The sequence below is a fragment of the Antedon bifida genome, chromosome 2 (genome assembly GCF_963402885.1).
Source record: "Antedon bifida chromosome 2, ecAntBifi1.1, whole genome shotgun sequence".
Taxonomy (NCBI): domain Eukaryota; kingdom Metazoa; phylum Echinodermata; class Crinoidea; order Comatulida; family Antedonidae; genus Antedon; species Antedon bifida.
In genome coordinates this window covers 12453819-12476803 of record NC_136227.1, presented here as the reverse complement: position 1 = coordinate 12476803, position 22985 = coordinate 12453819, and the positions used below count along the sequence as shown (strand labels likewise).

The following is a 22985-nucleotide window of genomic DNA, read 5'->3' as shown; positions in this document are numbered from 1 at the left end:
CGGATTTTGAAAAGTATGGAGTTTCATCCAACGATAGCACATCCAGCAGATTTGTTGAGAAAACCGACATTGAAACTGAAAAGGACCACTTGGCAGTGCATCAAGAGCGTAGGCCTTAAGGTTGATTTTGGCGAATTTATAGAAAACGCAAACAGCGACGTCTTAACCATTATGTATCATAACGTACTAGGTGGTATTGAACCTGAAATAAATAGAAAACACAGTTTCCTACCAAACACTCTGTTCGATGTCATAGAGAACATTTATGTTCCACAGGGACTCTTGTGTCTACCAACGTCTTAGGTCATAGCAGCCACACAGATGGCTATGCAAAAGGAATATAAATCTACCATGAACAAATTACATCCCCACTCGACACCAGAGCTCATGAGTCATACAAGAATATGCTACATTCACTCCATCGGAGATTCTGAACGACATACACATTTCTGAAAGGTTCTGTCTAAAGAGCAAATATGAAGCTATCAAAAAACGGACGTAATGGAGACATTTGTAACATTTAGCATTAACATGCACAATCAACAATGTTAACTCTTTCATTTGCATTTATTGATTATAATATAATCAATTTTCATTGTATATTCTCTGATATTAAATACTTCTCTTAACCGTGTCTTACGAATGCTAAAATAATTGCAAGATATATGAAATTTAGTTTCATTTAGGCTCATGAGTAATTTAGCATGTAAAACGCGCCTGAACGTATTGTTCCGATGATGGCGTTGGAATATTATGAGAAACTCTTGATAATATCATTGCAAAGGGTAGATATTATTTATTATTATATTAGTTATATTAATAGCTAATGTTTCATCGTTTGCTGTATAGATTTGCATAAAAGTACCAAATAAAACCAGTAGTAAACACAATTCCGTAGACCAGTTTATTCGTATATTTCTTATTAACATTATGAAGTCTCACCACTATTGATAATTAAAACATAAATTAATGGAATTCTAGACTTGTAGTTAATGTCTTTATGTTTCGATGTTTTTGTCTAAAAACTACAAGTAGGCAGTATGGATATGTGCCAAAATATTTATCTTTTTACTAATATTAATTTCTGGAACCTAGACTATCAATGTGCCTGACTGGTGGCCGTGCCAATGGTAGCCGGATTCATTATTTTTGTTCCTATTAGGTTAAGGCAGAAATAACTATAGAGGCATGTGGTTATAAAGGGACTTGAATTGGCCAACTGTACCATCGACACGTAATCCAAGAACGAGAAAATGTGCAGCAGCATTTCGGTTGACAGTTTCCTTCGTCCTCCTGCCATTCTTTGCTTGTTATTCGGCCGACTCTGACATTCGATAGAACGTGAAAATCCATTTATATGCCGGGATGGGGAACATAACCGACTTGAGGAGTAGCCAGCGTTTTCCGTTTTTTTTTTAAAATTTGTACTTCAGCATTGTCTAAACATAGCTTGCGTGCTTTCCTCACATTATATAATAAACAAAATATAATAATAGTTTTTTATAATTTTTGTCATTAATGGCTTTCAACATCATCATAATGACAGAAGATGATTGTCGATAGTTTTTAACAGAAAAGAGTCTTTTTCAATGTACTAAGCAATGCGGGATGGTAAAGAGTTGGAACAGATTTTAAGAGTTTCGTCCCGACAATTTTAATCTTTTAATCTTAAAAGATCGTGTAATGAGTATCCAAGTACCAGTTTCGATTCATGAAGCCTAACGGATTTTCATGTTTGCCGAGAGTGATGGTAGACTGATATTGACGTTCAGAGACGTCACCACGTTGTAACTTTACAGACGACTTTACAGAGCACTTTACAAACAGGTGAAACGTATAATGATTGGATACACCAAGAAATTTGAAGTTAAGTCAACGCGTTTGCTAAACACCTGTCATCGTGCCAGGGAGTGATTTACGGCAACGAAATCTGTAAGCCGATGTTGTTTGGACAGTATGTAGCCGAACGTTCATCTATAAAATTGACCATAAAACGGCAAAAGATAATCGCTCGCGTAAACGACAAGCAAATATTTGCTTGCAAAATGCTACCAAACCGAGACGTTGAAGGCTGCCTGCTTTGGTGGAGAATTTGTGAACAGAAGATGCAACTGGAAAACTTGTCTACGCAATAGTAGTGTACCATAAAAATGTTTTCATTTGGAGACACAAAGAAAATACAACAAACAAGCGCGTGAGACATTATATGCCGTATACGAGCTATGTGTTCCTTTGTACGGATACTGCATATGAACTGAAAATAGTGACGCTTCCCGACACCAATTTCTGTTCGGTTGAGGTTCACTGTTGTCATCTTCGAACTTATCGAATAGATTATACATTATGCCTATGTGACGGTGTTCTGAAAACCAGCTTCCGATGTACCAGAAATTGATCGTATTTTTGGAATAACACAAAGATATATCAGACCGTGTATGTATTGAGTTTTTTTGAAAAATAGCTCGAGACTCGTGTTGAGGATACTTATGTATATAACCTCCATTATTTGTATTTACAAAAATAAAATAAAAACAAGTACATTATGTACGTTGTCTTTTTATCGAACCACTGACGTCATCTACACACCGTGGTATCTGCCTTTAGACGCATCATCCAGAACCCATATACTGACGTCATCTACACACCGTGATATCTGACTTTAGACGCATCATCAAGAACTCATATACTGACGTCATCTAAACAACGTGGTATCTGCGTTTAGACGCATCATCCAGAACCCATATACTGACGTCATCTACACACCGTGATATCTGACTTTAGACGCATCATCAAGAACTCATATACTGACGTCATCTACACAACGTGGTATCTGCGTTTAGACGCATCATCCAGAACCCATATACTGACGTCATCTACACACCGTGGTATCTGACTTTAGACGCATCATCCAGAACCCATATACTGACGTCATTTACACACCGTGGTATCTGCCTTTAGACGCATCATCCAGAACCCATATACTGACGTCATCTACACACCGTGGTATCTGACTTTAGACGCATCATCCAGAACCCATATACTGACGTCATCTACACAACGTGGTATCTGCCTTTAGACGCATCATCCAGAACTCATATACTGACGTCATCTACACACCGTGCGTGGTATCTGACTTTAGACGCATCATCCAGAACCCATATACTGACGTCATCTACACACCGTGGTATCTGCCTTTAGACGCATCATCCAGAACCCATATACTGACGTCATCTACACACCGTGGTATCTGACTTTAGACGCATCATCCAGAGTTTTTCGGATGCCATGTGTTTCGTCTGGACAGATGGAAGGGCTATTGTGCTAGCATGGTGATATCTGGAATAAGAAAGAATGAAATTTATATAAAACATCTATCTGAAATGAAGGTTTGGGGGTATGAGTTACAGGTTAATGCTAGTGTTGGACAATAATTACAAGATGAAGGTGTTAGCAAAATGAACAGGTACAATTACTTTGGCTGCATGCAGTGTTTGTTGAAGGCATGCTGAAGTAATTTCAATGTACTGGCACATGTCTTGAACTGTTTTGATGTTGCACATTAATTGACGTACTCACATTGGCTGGAGATGTTCATGGGTGAAAGTGTCCAATGCCGCATGACGCATGCAGCAGCATGACAATTAAGCCATTCGTGTACTGTAGATGGTGCGAGTGTTAGGAAGGGGATCTTGAGCGTTGAGTGTATGCCATTGATTGAACAACATCGTCGTTTAGTCTTATAGTGCATCTATCTGTCTGACGGCTTAGTTTTACCAACTATGAACTTTGAAATCCCCAGGTGTCCGAATCATGGCATTGTTGTAACCATGGGTTTTTGAGGCACATGAACATTGACAATGTCACGAGTTTCAAAACACATTCCTTTTCACTATATAATCGTTCGCATGGTCAAGTTCACGATTTGTAAATTTACACTTTTCGACTGTAAAATCTAAACAGTTACTCCAAAACGGTCAAATTTGGTATCAATTTCTTGAAGAGAAAATATCACATGTTCACTTACAAATCCATCATCTTCATGATCATTTTGAGCTTTGAACTTTGTTTGGGTGACGAAGACATGCCGAAGATGACGTTCTTTGTGACTTCATAGGCCTTTTAAATAAAATCATAAAATTCACTTTTTGGCTCAGATATATACTGTTTCGTATTCTAAGGCGTTCCAATCGATACAATGTCAAAATGTTGGCTACAACATACATTTCTGGGTCATTTTAGATATTTTACTATTGTAAGCCTCGGACACCGACTTCTGGCAACAACCAACTATCCGTTCCACCTTCATTATTCTGTTGATATCTGTTTTATTGGCATTCCCAACCAGCCAAACCAGACTCCACATACTTCTTCTTCGTTTGTGATCTTGTCGAACGGAATCAGTTGTATGGCTGTCACAAACGTTACGCGGTCGGTCAGCAAGAATGCACCAACGTGTTCCAACAACGAAATGGAGTGGTTCAGACGGTCTAATGGTGATGTTGAGCGTCGTTGGAACGTCCATTGTTGTTTTTTCTCTCATTCGTTGTTAGGAGCCAATCGAATGGCAGATGTGACAGCCTGTCACCTAAAGCACCACTACGACAGCATTCTGTGTGGAGGTGGACATTTGTAAATCATTATGTAAAACGTTATGGAAAAAACGATCATCTTTATTTATTGATGATATTGAACATAATTCAATGCCATAAGTCATGTTTGTGTTGTTGTGTTCTTATATATTGTTATTACATAATCTTTTATTTATTTTTAATTGCTTTTGACTTATTGTCATTTTAAAGATTTTGTTTTGTTCATTATTCTTGGACACATTGTTTGACATGAGTGCTAACGATATAAAGGTGTGATTTCCAATCAAGATTATTATTATGCCAAGTTTAATCTCTCTGATGACGTTACCTACCGGTACAAAAGTAGTATTAGATGCTTCCATGCAATAAATGCTATTTTGTTTAAGAGGCGTTTGGAAAAATCAAATTCCTATGGAAGGCTTTCTTTCCTTTTCATGTACCACACAGATTATGAACATTCTTACATGGCTACTTTTTATTTACCTTTCTTCTGCATTTATCCCATTACAAAGCCATGAGCTTGCTAAACATTTGTATCAGTCATTCTGTTATTTATTTGAATTAAACACGTCCATATTTCAGATCCCAACAAGTGAACTTCTTTTCCATACAATACATTACACTTGTATACCACGTAACACACGTAATACACTGGCCTTACCATCCTGTACATCATGTATTGTGGTATTTCAATCCAAGAGGACCTGACATGGAACAGAAGGAATCTACTTGCTGAAGCCAAGAAGCACCCAAGCACAAAGAGCGTATGGTCAATCGATGGAAAGGTGATGGCGACAGTAGTCAGAAATGACAGGGAAGTAAAATTAACCATTCTTACATTGGCTGAACTAAACAATCTATAATATATGTTATTAAATCCAAAGATAGATATACGATGGTTATGCACGGAATTTTACAATACCATTTATAACTGTTTGTAATTTAATTTTTAAAAGAAATGTATTATCATTAGGTATGTTCACTAAGCACGATTTTGAAATTGAAACTAATGTGACCTCGATTATTATACCGTTAGCATCACCTTTCGATAATTTTTTGTTTCTTTTTATTTTTTTTCTTTTCTTCATTCTTAACAAAACAAATGAATAACATAGAAAATGAAATTAATATCTTTAATGTCAAGCATTCAGTTCAAAATACATATAACTTTGATCAAAACTTTATGAATTATCAAGATAAAGCCTTTTCCGCTTCACAGGTTAATATTCGCTCCTTAAGTAAAAATTACGACAATCTCGATTTATTTTATGAAACCTGTATAATATAAAATAATTAAATATTAAAATATAAATTCAATATTATTGGTATTTCAGAGGTATGGAATATTTCCCAACCTGAGCTTTACCGGCTACAGAATTATAATTTAGAAGTTGTATGTCGAGAGGATTCTCGTGGGGGGCGGCGTAGGTGCCTACATTCATTCTTCTTTAAATTATAAACTTGTAAAAGCCAATGTTTCCCATACTGAGTCCTTGTGGTTAAAAGTTGCAAATAGTAATAATTCTGAAATCCTTGTAGGTGTTATCTACCGAAAACCAAATACTAATATTAAAGAATTTCAAGACAGTCTTATTCATACATTAAAGGAAAATAACATTGATAAAACGGACTGTATTCTCTTAGGGGATTTTAATTTGGATGCAAATGACAACAACACACTTAATAATAACTTTTTCTCAATAATGGATTGCATTTGCATGACTCAACTTATAAACAGTCCAACAAGAAAAACGCTTACTACTAGTACAATAATTGATCATATTTATACAAATATTCATAAATTTAAAATACATTCCGGTACAATTTATACAGACATATCTGACCATTTTCCTATTTTTGCTGTTTTTGAATATTTTACATTAGGCCTAAGAATAAAAGATAAGCCAATAACTATAACAAACAGAAACTTTAAAAATTATAAAGTTGAACATTTTATTTCTGAACTGGCTTATTGTAATTGGCGTGACGTGTATGATACCAATTATACAAATACAGCCTATAATAATTTTAATGATATATTTCTGAATGTTTGTGATAAACATGCCCCAATTACAACGCAAAATCTAAAGAAACAGCATGTGGATAAACCTTGGCTTTCCAAAGCAATCAAGACAAGCATAAACAAAAAGAACAAAATGTACTCAAAGTGTATAAAAAGGAATTTTAATCCAGAGATATTTTCATGCTATAAGAAGTACAGAAATATATTAACAAGTGTAATCAGAAAGGCTAAAAAAATATATTACGGTAAACTGTTCAGAAATTGTAAAAACGATAGTGGAAAAATATGGAACAATATAAACATGCTAATTAAAGGATCTAACTCTAATGATCACGGAAATCCTCTCGATACACTCAGAGTCAATGACATGGGTGAACAAATAAGTAACGGTCCAGAAAATTGTTCTTCAACTTTCAATAATTATTTTGTTAATATAGGGCCAAATTTAGCCAGCAAAATTAATGAAAACTCGACACCACCTTCTGATTATTTACAAAATCCTATAACGCCTTCTTTTTTCTTGAAACCAATTACACATTATGAAATTGAAAATCTAATTTAAAATATAGATATAAAAAAGTCATCTGGTTATGATTACATGTCTGGGCGTCTAGTCAAAGACTCTGCTTCCCATATTAGTAGACCACTTGAGCATGTATTTAATTTATCATTTAATAATGGGATCTTCCCAGATGCTCTGAAAATAACAAAGGTGTATCCTATTTTTAAGAAGGAAGAAAAAGATGTTATCAACAATTACTGGCCTATTTCTGTTCTACCAATTTTAGCCAAAATATTTGAAACATTAGTTAATGTCCGAATGTTAGAATTAAAACCACATAGAGAAAATTAGAACTACTATTAAAAGAAAGATTGGAATCATTTTTAAATTGAGACATTTTCTTCCACAGAATATTCTTTTATTAATTTACAAATCATTTATACAACCACATATCATGTATGGCCTTGAGATTTGGGGAAGCACTTATTCATCGTATTTACAACCTATCTTTTTACTTCAGAAAATGGCAGTGAGAGCAATTTCTTTTAGTGACTTTACCTCCCATTCTCAACCTTTATTTAAACAATTTAATTTGCTAGATGTATTTAAGTTACACAAATTATGTATTTCCTTATTCATGTTTGATTTGTATCACGATAAATTGCCTCATGATCTAAACGAATATGTAACACTTATCACCCATTCACATGAAACTAGACAAAAATGTAAGGGAAATCTATACCAACCTAAGGCAAATAGTACATCCGGCCAATTTTCCATTACCTGTATAGGAACGAAAATATGGAACGAAATACCAATACAAGTCCGGGAAATTAAATATAGGAAACATTTTAAAACCAAAGTCATAGAACTCCTGTTGGAGTCATAACATTTATGAGTAAATGTATGGCATTAATATATACATGTGTGTATGTGTATGTATATACAATTGAAACGGAATGGTGTATGTATGTGTGTATGTATGTATATATATATATAATTTACAGTATGATTTATATATATATATATATATATATATATATATATATATATATATATATATATATATATATATATATATATAATTGTATAAACCGGGCGGTTTAGAATTAATGTTCTGTGCCTGATTTGTGTATATATATATAATTGTATACATCTATTATTATTATTACTATTATACTATTATTTATTAGTAATTAAATTCTATCATAATATGATTTGTTTGATTTCAATAAAATTGAAATGTTTTAGTTATAGGCCTACAGGGAGTAGAGCTAGATAGGCATGAAGTTGCCTTTTCTCTTCTTCCTTTTTATCCAATTATTTTAATGTTTTATATTATAATGTTATGTTTATGTATTTTTTGGATGAATAAAGAAAGAAATCACAAATGTACATAAACGACCGCCATTCCCCTGTGTACGTGTGGGACTGTGTGGCAATCAAGTACGCACTGGCCTTACCATTCCTGTACATCATGTACATAAACGACCGCCATTCCCCTGTGTACGTGTGGGACTGTGTGGCAATCAAGTACACACTGGCCTTACCATTCCTGTACATCATGTACGTAAACGACCGCCATTCCCGTGTGTACGTGTGGGACTGTGTGGCACTCAAGTACGCACTGGCCTTGCCATTCCTGTACATCATGTACGTAAACGACCGCCATTCCCCTGTGTACGTGTGGGACTATGTGGTAATCAAGTACGCATTGGCCTTACCATTCCTGTATCATGTACATAAACGACAGCCATTCCCCTGTGTACGTGTGGGACTATGTGGTAATCAAGTACGCATTGGCCTTACCATTCCTGTATCATGTACATAAACGACCGCCATTCCCCTGTGTACGTGTGGGACTGTGTGGCAATCAAGTACGCACTGGCCTTACCATTCCTGTACATCATGTACATAAACGAGCGCCATTCCCCTGTGTACGTGTGGGACTGTGTGGCACTCAAGTACGCACTGGCCTTACCATTCCTGTACATCATGTACGTAAACGACCGCCATTCCCGTGTGTACGTGTAGGACTGTGTGGCACTCAAGTACACACTGGCCTTACCATTCCTGTACATCATGTACATAAACGACCGCCATTCCCCTGTGTACGTGTGGGACTGTGTGGCAATCAAGTACGCACTGGCCTTACCATTCCTGTACATCATGTACATAAACGACCGCCATTCCCGTGTGTACGTGTGGGACTGTGTGGCACTCAAGTACGCACTGGCCTTACCATTCCTGTACATCATGTACATAAACGACCGCCATTCCCCTGTGTACGTGTGGGACTGTGTGGCAATCAAGTACGCACTGGCCTTACCATTCCTGTACATCATGTACGTAAACGACCGCCATTCCCGTGTGTACGTGTGGGACTGTGTGGCACTCAAGTACGCACTGGTCTTACCATTCCTGTACATCATGTACATAAACGACCGCCATTCCCCTGTGTACGTGTGGGGCTGTGTGGCAATCAAGTACGCACTGGCCTTACCATTCCTGTACATCATGTACGTAAACGACCGCCATTCCCCTGTGTACGTGTGGGACTGTGTGGCAATCAAGTACACACTGGCCTTACCATTCCTGTACATCATGTACGTAAACGACTGCCATTCCCCTGTGTACGTGTGGGACTGTGTGGCAATCTAGTACGCACTGGCCTTACCATTCCTGTACATCATGTACGTAAACGACCGCCATTCCCCTGTGTACGTGTGGCACTGTAGCAATCTAGTACGCACTGGCCTTACCATTCCTGTACATCATGTACGTAAACAACCGCCATTCTCATGTGTACGTGTGGGACTGTGTGGCAATCAAGTACGCACTGGCCTTACCATTCCTGCACATCATGTACGTAAACGACCGCCATTCCCGTGTGTACGTTTAGGACTGTGTGGCAATCAAGTACGCACTGGCCTTACCATTCCTGTACATCATGTACGTAAACGACTGTCATTCCCCTGTGTACGTGTGGGACTGTGTGGCAATCAAGTACGCACTGGTCTACCATTCCTGCACATCATGTACGTAAACGACCGCCATGCCCCTGTGTACGTGTGGGACTGTGTGGCAATCAAGTACGCACTGGCCTTACCATTCCTGCACATCATGTACGTAAACGACCGCCATTCCCCTGTGTACGTGTCGGACTGTGTGGCAATCAAGTACGCACTGGCCTTACCATTCCTGCACATCATGTACGTAAACGACCGCCATTCCCCTGTGTACGTGTGGGACTGTGTGGCACTCAAGTACGCACTGGCCTTACCATTCCTGCACATCATGTACGTAAACGACCGCCATTCTCCTGTGTACGTGTGGGACTGTGTGGCAATCAAGTACACACTGGCCTTACCATTCCTGTACATCATGTACATAAACGACCGCCATTCCCGTGTGTACGTGTGGGACTGTGTGGTAATCAAGTACACACTGGCCTTACCATTCATGTACATCATGTACGTAAACGACCGCCATTCCCGTGTGTACGTGTGGGACTGTGTGACAATCTAATACGCACTGGCCTTACCATTCCTGTACATCATGTACGTAAACGACCGCCATTCCCCTGTGTACGTGTGGGACTGTGTGGCACTCAAGTACGCACTGGCCTTACCACTCCTGTACATCATGTACGTAAACGACCGCCATTCCCCTGTGTACGTGTGGGACTGTGTGGCAATCAAGTACGCACTGGCCTTACCATTCCTGTACATCATGTACGTAAACGACCGCCATTCCCCTGTGTACGTGTGGGACTGTGTGGCAATCAAGTACGCACTGGCCTTACCATTCCTGTACATCATGTACGTAAACGACCGCCATTCCCCTGTGTACGTGTGGGACTGTGGCAATCAAGTACGCACTGGCTTTACCATTCCTGTACATCATGTACGTAAACGACCGCCATTCCCCTGTGTACGTGTGGGACTATGTGGCACTCAAGTACGCACTGGCCTTACCATTCCTGTACATCATGTACGTAAACGACTGCCATTCCCCTGTGTACGTGTGGGACTGTGTGGCACTCAAGTACGCACTGGCCTTACCATTCCTGTACATCATGTACGTAAACGACCGCCATTCCCCTGTGTACGTGTGGGACTGTGTGGCACTCAAGTACGCACTGGCCTTACCATTCCTGTACATCATGTCCGTAAACGACCACCATTCCCCTGTGTACGTGTGGGACTGTGTGGCAATCAAGTACGCACTGGCCTTACCATTCCTGTACATCATGTACGTAAACGACCGCCATTCCCCTGTGTACGTGTGGGACTGTGTGGCACTCAAGTACGCACTGGCCTTACCATTCCTGTACATCATGTACGTAAACGACCGCCATTCCCCTGTGTACGTGTGGGACTGTGTGGCAATCAAGTACGCACTGGCCTTACCATTCCTGTACATCATGTACATAAACGACCGCCATTCCCATGTGTACGTGTGGGACTGTGTGGCACTCAAGTACGCACTGGCCTTACCATTCCTGTACATCATGTACGTAAACGACCGCCATTCTCGTGTGTACGTGTGGGACTGTGTGGCAATCTAGTACGCACTGGCCTTACCATTCCTGTACATCATGTACATAAACGACCGCCATTCCCCTTTGTACGTGTGGGACTGTGTGGCAATCTAGTACGCACTGGCCTTACCATTCCTGTACATCATGTACGTAAACGACTGCCATGCCCCTGTGTACGTGTGGGACTGTGTGGCAATCAAGTACACACTGGCCTTACCATTCCTGTACATCATGTACGTAAACGACCGCCATTCCCCTGTGTACGTGTGGGACTGTGTGGCAATCAAGTACACACTGGCCTTACCATTCCTGTACATCATGTACATAAACGACCGCCATTCCCCTGTGTACGTGTGGGACTATGTGGCACTCAAGTACGCACTGGCCTTACCATTCCTGTACATCATGTACGTAAACGACTGCCATTCCCCTGTGTACGTGTGGGACTGTGTGGCACTCAAGTACGCACTGGCCTTACCATTCCTGTACATCATGTACATAAACGACCGCCATTCCCATGTGTACGTGTGGGACTGTGTGGCACTCAAGTACGCACTGGCCTTACCATTCCTGTACATCATGTACGTAAACGACCGCCATTCTCGTGTGTACGTGTGGGACTGTGTGGCAATCTAGTACGCACTGGCCTTACCATTCCTGTAAATCATGTACGTAAACGACTGCCATGCCCCTGTGTACGTGTGGGACTGTGTGGCAATCAAGTACACACTGGCCTTACCATTCCTGTACATCATGTACGTAAACGACCGCCATTCCCCTGTGTACGTGTGGGGCTGTGTGGCAATCGAGTACGCACTGGGCTTACCATTCCTATACATCATGTACGTAAACGACCGCCATTTTCCTGTGTACGTGTGGGGCTGTGTGGCAATCGAGTACGCACTGGGCTTACCATTCCTATACATCATGTACGTAAACGACCGCCATTCCCCTGTGTACGTGTGGGACTGTGTGGCAATCGAGTACGCACTGGGCTTACCATTCCTGTACATCATGTACGTAAACGACCGCCATTCCCCTGTGTACGTGTGGGACTGTGTGGCAATCAAGTACGCACTGGCTTTACCATTCCTGTATATCATGTACGTAAACGACCGCCATTCCCCTGTGTACGTGTGGGACTGTGTGGCAATCAAGTACGCAGATGACAATTAACTGTACAGTTCTTGTGAGCTTATAATTACAAATTATCGGAAACAAAATCGATCTCTTGACAATAATTGTAATGAGGTGGTTCACTTTACAAACTAGTGTATGATATTGTCTTAAAATGAACTCAAAGAACCTGCACGTGAACCTGATTCAAGTTGTCATATTTTACTACAAGATGCACACCAGGAACAATGTACAATGACCCAGACGGTGACGTCTTAGTTTACGACCTTATTTGGAAAGAAGATGACTATGGTATCAGTTTGTCAGAAGATGGCAAGTTACTGTGGCAACCGTTAAAAGCGAATCATGTAGTTATACCCGTGAGGGCGACTGACAGGTGCGGTGCTACAGAGGCCGTCACTATTGATGTGACAGTTGTAGAGTGCCATTGTCAAAACGGCGGGAAATGCAAAGAAGACAAAGAATATAAAGAAACTGATGTCGTCTGTATCTGTCCAGATGATTTCAAAGGTGATCATTGTGAAAGTATACCACCGTACGATCTATCTGGTGACGTCTGCACACCGAATCCTTGTCATCATGGCTCGTGTTCTGTGTCAATTGATTCCATCTTCTTCTGTATGTGGTATTGCAACCTTCATGGAGAGCGGACACGGATAAAATAGTGCTGCGGAAAGTGTCCTAAATCCGACCAAACAGGACTTTAATTACTATTTATCGACTATATTGAGAATTATAGACGCACAGTCTCAACAAATTATATATTTTATGATTTATTTTGCTCTATTTTACTGGTTTTCCTAATTTTAAAACCATGACTACCAACGAGGCCAGACTGTAGTAGACGAACCCGCAGTAGCCAACCGGACCAGCCACCTGTAGACAATGAGGTAAACATGCATACATTGCATGCATTGTTAACCAAATTGGACGCTGATATGAACTGCCGTTTTGACGCGCTAGCGTCTCAAATGAGCAAGGTGAATGCAGACATTAAAGGCATTCGAACTGATATGGCGAACTTGGAGACAGGGGTGAAGCATATGGACAAAGATATTCTTGAAATTAAGGAGGAAAATTTAAGCTTGGTTGATTGGAGTTGTATTACTGATCTTGATTCTTCTGACCATGCATATAATGTTTTCATCCATAAATTCACAGAGGTCTACAATGTACATTTTCCCATCTCTAAACATTCCAACAACAATTCCCGGCGTCGTTGTATTCCTCAAAAGCCTTGGATTACTTCGGCGATCCTAAAATCAATAACTCGAAAAGATAAATTATACAAAAAGTATGCAAGTAACCCTACTGAATCCAACAAAACATCTTATGTTAATTATCGTAATAAACTTACTTCTTTAATCAGGATTTCTAAACAGCAGTAGTATGCTGAAAAGCTTGAGGAAACAAAGTTTAATTCAAAACAGACTTGGAATGTTTTCAATAACATTATGGGTAGACAAAACAATAAACACATATCATCATTTTTTTAAATAAATGATATACATATATCTAATTCTAAAATTATTGCTGATAACTTTAATAAATACTTTGTCAACATTGGTCCTGAATACCTGCGTAAAATTCCTCAATCTGATATTACTTTTAATTATTTTATAAATAACATAAAATCACCCGTTAACTCTCTGTTTGTTTTACCAACTGATAAAGATGAAGTACTCACAATATTCAGAAATCTGAGGAATTAATAGCATCTCCACTTGTTCATATTTTTAATTTATCACTAGCTACCGGTATTGTCCCTGAGAAGCTGAAAATTGCCAAGATAATTCCCGTCTTTAAACATGGTGAGACTGATAAATTTAGCAATTATAGGCCCATCTCGGTACTGCCCGTTTTCTCCAAAGTTTTAGAACGCATAATTCATAAAAGACTCTATCATTATTTTTCTCGATTTAATTTATTGCATGAGAACCAATTTGGTTTCCGCCCAAACATGTCTACTGAAATGGCTGTTCTACAAGCATATGATAAAATAATCTCTGAATTAGATAAGAAAAAGCATGTTCTTGGGATATTTCTGGACCTTTCAAAGGCCTTTGACACCGTTAATCACGACATTCTCCTGTCTAAACTACAGCATTATGGTATACGTGGTGTTGCCTTTGATTGGTTCAGAAGTTACCTGGCGGATAGAAAGCAATATATCTCTTTTAATTATCATAGTTCTTCTTCTTTAAACATTTTTTGTGGTGTTCCACAGGGCTCAATTTTAGGCCCGCTACTCTTTATTATTTACATTAATGATTTAGCAAACATCTGTAAACACTCCAATCTTATTTTATATGCAGATGACACTAACCTTTTAATTTCAGATAATGTTTTAAACCGTCTAGTTGATAATGTTAATTCCGATCTCTCGACTATCTCGAGATGGTTTAAAGCAAATAAGTTATCGCTTAATGCTAATAAAACTAATTATATGATTTTTAAGAACAGATATAGTAACCGTGTTTACAATGACCTTAACATTTTCATTGATAATAATAACATCTCTCGTGTAACTAGTTGTAAATTTCTTGGTGTAATAATGGACGAATGCTTAACCTGGAATCAACATACAATCCATATTGCAAACTTAGTTTCAAAATATTCTGGTATTCTTTTTAGGCTAAAACCAATTTTACATGTCAATGTTCTATCATCCTTATACAAAACTCTAGTCCTTCCTCATATTCAATACTGCAGCTTGATTTGGGCTGACCACAATAACTGTCGCCTTGAAACTGTTTATCGCAAACAAAAGCGCATAATGCGTTTATGCACAAATTCTCAATTCCTTGAGCATTCATCACCATTATTTGCTAGTCTTAACAACATAACTGTGTATGATATTCATAAGTTATCAAAAGGTGTTTTCATGTACAAATTTAAGAATAATTTATTACCAGCTAACTTTTCTAATTATTTTGTTAGAGTAAACTCAGTTCATAATTATGGCATCAGGTCCTTTGATACTTATCGTCCTTATAATTTTGTTACCGATATGGGTAGAAACACTATCAGAGGACATGGTCCAATTTTATGAAACAGTATTGATGCTTCTATTCGTAATTCATCATCTGTCAAAGTATTTAAAAAGTTGTATAAAAATAATTTGCTCTTAACTTATCAATGAGTGTTACAAATATGTTTACATTTACATTGTTCTTTTGCTTCTTTTGGTTTTATCGCACTATCTTTGAGTTCATATGCCAACATGTTTAGCTAGTATTGTCTCGTCCTGTGCTTCAATTATGTTTGTATCATGTATTAATTATTTTGTTAAGGTGGCCAAATACTGTACGAGCTTTGCTCTTTTTTGGTCATCCTTCCATTTTTGCATATATTCATTACACTTATATTATTATATTGGAAAATAAAAACTGAAACTGAAACTGAAACTGTAGATGCGACGCTGGTTATACAGGCATACTGTGTGAGCAGTCTGTCACTCCGTGTGATCCTAACCCGTGCTTTGATCGTGTCGTCTGCTCCGAAACAATAACCGAAGGATCTCTTAGCTTCAGGTGTGGACCTTGTTCTGCTGCTGGATATTCTGGTGATGGCGTATCATGCGTTGAAGTAAATCGCTGCTCTGTGACATGTCCAAAGAACATGCGGTGCACTGGGGGAAATAAATGTATATGCGAAGAAGGTTGGACAGGATATGGTTGTAGAATAGCTGTTTGTAGACCTTACTGTCAAAATGGAGTGTATATTGCACCGGGCGAGTGCTGTTGCTACGAAGGATACACGGGAAAATTCTGTGATAAAGTGACTTGTCGTTTAAACTGCCAAAACGGAGGTTATTGCTCGGACCCTGATACGTGTGTATGTCCTGCTGGGTATTCAGGACCTACTTGCTCACAAGCACTCTGTCAAACAAATTGTATGAATGGTGGTGTTTGTGCCAATCCTTCGCAATGTCTTTGCTCACGTGGATATCATGGAAGATATTGTGAGACAGGTGTATGTGATGAGACGTGCTTGAACGGTGGAAGATGTGTACGCAAGAATACGTGTTCATGCCCACATGGGTTCATTGGTAGACGATGCGAAATTCCCCTCTGTGAACCGCGGTGTCTTAATGGTGGACGCTGTGCTCATGTGCTTCTGGCTGGCGAGGCAGACATTGTCAGAAAGCCGTTTGCAGTAATGGATGTCGTAACAATGGTGTATGTATCAAACCAGATGTGTGCGCATGCCCTCAAGGCTACAGTGGGACTTCTTGCCAAAAACCATTTGCGAACGTTCATGTTTGTATGGCGGACGGTGTGTTGAACCAGACAAGTGCGCATGTCGACATGGACGCACTGGCGCTTTCTGTGAGAGCCGATCAACTCGCCAAAGCCAGAGCTACAGACGGCAATACCGGTAATAAAAGAACGAGAGATATTTAGAGGTGATAGTATTTGACTCGAAGACTTGGTCTCTTGACTTGTGATGTACATTTAGGCATGCGCAGCAATACGTAATTAGTAGCACCTTGAACTTGAAGAAAAGGCCTTATATGGATATAAATATTATAATGAATAATGACATTTATACTTATATATAATGATCTTGTATATAAAAATTAAAGTCGTCCAGTTTAAATTCTTTCTAAACAGACCATTGTAAAAAGTTTTAAATGTACGGGGCGCAATGTGGGAATTAGATTAATACGTTTACGTATAGTCTGTACAGCCTGCCTACTCTACTGAAACCACCGGATTTAAAATAATTCTTTGGTTGATTACCTTGATTACGTAATGCTAACTTTTTCAAGTAGACGATTTCTCTACAAAATTGTATAATTATGATTAGTGTTATACTATTTCAATTATGTACTGATCATTCATGCAAAGCAATTGTAAAAAATAAATGTATATAATTATTAAGAAAAAAAAAAGGAACAATGTTAAAATATGCAAATTAATCACTTGCAAAGTTGATTAAAAGCTTGGTTGGTGTAGACATAATTTAAATTTGAGAAGCTTCTCTATTTTTCTTCGGAAAATTTACTTTTTAAATTCTAACAATGTTGTATGTATCGGCCTGTAGGCCTAAATGTTAGTGTTATTTCTTTTGTCGAGAAACAACTAGGCCTATATTTGGAAAATCACAAGAAGGGCAGTGCATAGGAGGATTTGAATTGATATCTGTACTTGAATTTAAACAGGATGTTTGTGTTCTCTTGGTAAAACGCAATCTACAAAATGTATCATGTGCGTCACAAAGAAGATAGCGTTATTCCATCCATAATCCGTACAGGTTACCTACATCTTTAATAAGTCGTTTGTTATACACAGTTCATTGTTGCTATATTATTATTCATAGAGAGCACTCCCGGATCACTTCATTATTTCTTATAGTATATTTTGAAACAATTTTAAATAATACAATGTTTAACCAGGTTTTATATTTGTTTCTATATATTTGGTATTAATGAAAATAATGTATTTGTTATGTATATTGGAAAAAATATATAAAACAAATATATTATATTATAATATATTTACTAATATGATTTTAATTATTTGTATATAATTTGACACACGCACATACAAAGACGCAGACAACTGATGGGTAAACTTTTACTTTGATTAGAAGGATTAAATATTGGATTTGATATAATAATTCTAATATTTGTTAATTATAATCACAGACAAAATGAGATTTTAGGCTATATTAATCCGTAAGCATCCATTAATCTACAAGCACATTTGTCATAAATGTAGGCCATACAACAAATGTGGCCTATACACTACGCAGTCATTCACAGTAAGCATTAACCTCAACAACAGTCACTGATCGTTTTAGTACATATAGATATAGATATCACATACCAGTCCATAAATCAAATTTAGTCCAAAATATCATAACCAGCAACTACAATTGAAAAACATTCCTGTAAACAAGAAAAACAATTTACAAATATATTAATAAACAACTTCATTTAACAGGTCTGCCTCATTAGCCCAGAACTTGTCATGTCACACAACAAAGCGGCAAGCACGCCACCACTATTTTGGAACGTAAGTGATAACAGTTATCAGACATTCAAACACTCTCCGTTTATTTAAGTGTTGATATACTATTTGTTAGCAAAGTGTATTTAGAAGTGATAGTAGGCCTGTAAAGATGGCCTATGATTGTGTAATTGCTATTTTAGGAAACAAATGCAAACTTTATGTCTGTTCTGTTATACTAGTAGGCCTACTTTAACTAAAATCATTGGTAATAGCGTTATTGCATCCATAATCCGTACAGGTTACCTACATCTTTAATAAGTCGTTTGGTATACACAGTTCATTGTTGCTATATTATTATTCATAGAGAGCACTCCCGGATCACTTCATTATTTCTTATAGTATATTTTGAAACAGTTTAAAATAATACAATGTTTAACCAGGTTTTATATTTGTAATGCCTTAATGAAAATAATGTATTTGTTATCTATATTGGAAAACATATATAAAACAAATATATTTACAATATGATTTTAATTATTTGTATATAATTTGACACACGCACATACAAAGACGCAGACAACTGACGGGTAAACTTTTACTTTTATTAGAAGAATTAAATATTGGATTTGATATAATAATTCAAATTTTTGTTAATTATAGTCACAGACAAAATGAGATTTTAGGCTATAGTAATCATTCATAATACCGTAAGCATTAATCTACAAGCACATTTGTCATAAATGTAGGCCATACAACATTGAAATGTCGGTCCTTGACTCGCTACGGAGTTACCGTAGGTTAGAGCCTGTTTACACGTATGGGCGTAAGCATTGCGTAGCATACGCCTTGCGTGTTTACTACGCCACGGCCGTGGCGTTAGATAACGAGCCTAACGCTGTGTCGTTTGTTCCACAGTTCATTGTTGCTTGATAATTTATTCATTCAGAGCACACCGGAACACTTCATTCAATTTTTCAATAGTATATTTATATAATACAATTTTTAATAACCAGATTTTATATATTTTTTTATATTTTGTAATGACCAATTGATGATATATTTAATATGTATATTGGACAAAATAAAAAAAGATATATATTTGACATACTATATTATTATTTGATATAACTTAACGTACGCACATACAAAGACGCAGACAACTAAAGGGTAAACTTTACTTTGATTAGAAGAAATAAATGTTTATTTGATTTGATATAATAATTCTAATATTTGCTACGTCTATACTCTGAGACCCGTAAGGTCCGTATTAATGAATGGACTATCTCTGGATTTAGTCTGGACAATCTTTAATCCTGGACTAAACCAGTATTAAAATCGGCAAAAGATAGTCATGAATACGGGCCAATGAGATTGTGGTATGCACTACGCAGTCATTCACAGTAAGCATTAACCTAAAACAACAGTCACTGATCGTTTTATATTTTAGTACATATAGATATAGATATCACATACCAGTCCATAAATCAAATTAGTCCAAAATATCATAACCAGCAACTACAATTGAAAAACATTCCTGTAAACAAGAAAAACAACTTACAAATATATTAATAAACAACTTCATTTAACAGGTCTGCCTCATTAGCCCTTAATTTCAAAACTGAACTTGTCATGTCACACAACAAAGCGGCAAGTACGCCACCAATATTTTGGAACGTAAGTGATAACAGTTATCAGACATTCAAACACTCTCCGTTTATTTAAGTGTTGATATACTATTTGTTAGCAAAGTGTATTTAGAAGTGATAGTGAGTTGAAAATTACAGTAGGCCTGTAAAGATGGCCTATGATTGTGTAAATGCTATTTTAGGAAACAAATGCAAACTTTATGTCTGTTCTGTTATACTAGTAGGCCTACTTTAACTAAAATCATTGGTAATGTTTGTCTTGCTAAAAGATGTATTGTCCCCCAATAACATGAAAAATAAAGATTAATTAAATCAGACTTTGAATAGATTATTTTGTAAAAAATAATATTTTCACTTAATAAATAACATAATACAGTAAATGGTTAAATTCAACCAAAAATCCATTGGCTGGCAGCCAATTTGACCATTTTTGCTTAAATACTTTTTTTTAGATCAAATTTATCGAAAAGTGGATAACTATCATGTGACATTAAATGGCATATTCAACAACAAAAAAGTTAAAAATTATTTGTCAAGGGGACAATACATCTTTAAACGAAATTTCCTAGATTTAATTAATTTTGTATGCCTGCTAACTATATGGCCGTCCAATAAAGTGTAATTTGATTGTATGAGCATTAAGTGATGGACTGATTTCAAGTTGGTACAATTCAGATGGAATCAATAGTTACAATCGTCGCATTGAATACCGCGTTGATTCGATCTGACACACTTAGTACAAGAACCGAATGGATCCTTAGTGAACTGGGGTTATATGCTATATCACCACTCAGTGCGAGAATCAAAAGTCAAACAAATGCAAGATCAGTATATGCTAGTATGGTTTATTTTAAACTTCGGAATGACGAACGAATAAAGAATCTATGTATAGGCTAGCAAGTCTTGGGAAGCGTGTTATTATTTGTGTTGATTCCACAGTATCGGTTGACTTGATGAGTATTCCGCCTTCCCCCTTTTACAAATTACAGATATTAATAGAACTACTACGGCAGTTCTTTGATGTCCCATGTTCGCTGTATTTGACCTGTACAATACAGACAAATAAATAAATATAAACGGTACAGCTTGAAACAAAACAAAGAGATAAAACTCAACTGTAATTTAAAATACAATGGAGATCACGGTTAAATCAAAACAACTGTACAGTTCTTGTGAGCTAATTACAAATTACCGATCTCTTGAAAATAAGTTAGTGTTATTTCTTTTGTCGAGAAACTACTTGGCCTATATTTGGAAAATCACAAGAAGGGCAGTGCGTATGATTTGAATTGATGTCTGTACTTGAATTTAAACAGGATGCATGTGTTGTCTTGGTAAAACGCAATCTGCAAAATGTATCATCTGCATCACAAAGAAGATAGCGTTATTGCATCCATAATCCGTACAGGTTACCTACATCTTTAATAAGTCGCTTGGTATACACAGTTCATTGTTGCTATATTATTATTCATAGAGAGCACTCCCGGATCACTTTATTATTTCTTATAATATATTTTGAAACAGTTTTAAATAATACAATGTTTAATCAGGTTTTATATTTTTTTCTATATATTTGGTATTCATGAAAATAAAGTATTTGTTATGTATATTGGAAAAAATATATAAAAAGAAATATATTTACAATATGATTTTAATTATTTGTATATAATTTGACACAGGCACATACAAAGACGCAGACAACTGACGGGTAAACTTTTACTTTTATTAGAAGAATTAAATATTGGATTTGATAATAATTCTAATTTTTGTTAATTATAATCACAGACAAAATGAGATTTTAGGCTGTAGTAATCATTCATAATACCGTAAGCATTAATCTACAAGCACATTTGTCATAAATGTAGGCCATACAACATTGAAATGTCGGTCCTTGACTCGCTACGGAGATACCGTAGGTTAGAGCCTGTTTACACGTATGGGCGTAAGCCATGGCGTACGCATTGCGTAGCCTACGCCTTGCGCGTGAAGGCACTTACTACGCCACGTCCGTGGCGTTAGATAACGAGCCTAACGCTGTGTCGTTTGTTCCACAGTCCATTATTTCTTAATAATTTATTTATTCAGAGAACACCGGAACACTTCATTTTTTAATAGTATATTTCTAAACATTTTTATATAATACAATTTTTAATAACCAGATTTTAAATTATATTTTGTAATGACCAATTGATGATATATTTAATATGTATATTGGACAAAATAAAAAAAGAAATATATTTGACATATATTTATTTGATATAACTTAACGTACGCACATACAAAGACGCAGACAACTAACGGGTAAACTTTGATTAGAAGAAATAAATGTTTATTTGATTTGATTCTAATATTTGCTAAGTCTACTCTCTCCGTATTTATTTATTTTTTCATGAAAGGGGACTGACTAATAATCCTGGACTATCTCTGGATTTAGTCCTGGACTATCTTAAGATGGTATTCATGAAAGGGGACTATCTTTAGTCCTGGACTAAACCTGGACTAAAATCGGCAAAAAAGATAGTCATGAATACCGACGGGCCAATGAGATTACGCAGTCATTCACAGTAAGCATTAACCTAAACAAC

The 22985-nt window shown here is 37.1% G+C and overlaps 1 protein-coding gene across 1 annotated transcript in view; it reads left to right on the top strand.

The window, feature by feature from the left end:
* The window catches only part of LOC144835181 (uncharacterized), a 229194-nt gene extending 211651 nt beyond the window's left edge, over nt 1–17543 (top strand). Inside the window, exon 2 of the mRNA XM_078690240.1 lies at nt 17425–17543. The gene's annotated coding sequence lies outside the window, so the exon portion shown is untranslated. The remainder of the gene's footprint in view (nt 1–17424) is intronic.
* The last annotated feature ends 5442 nt before the right edge of the window (nt 17544–22985 follow it).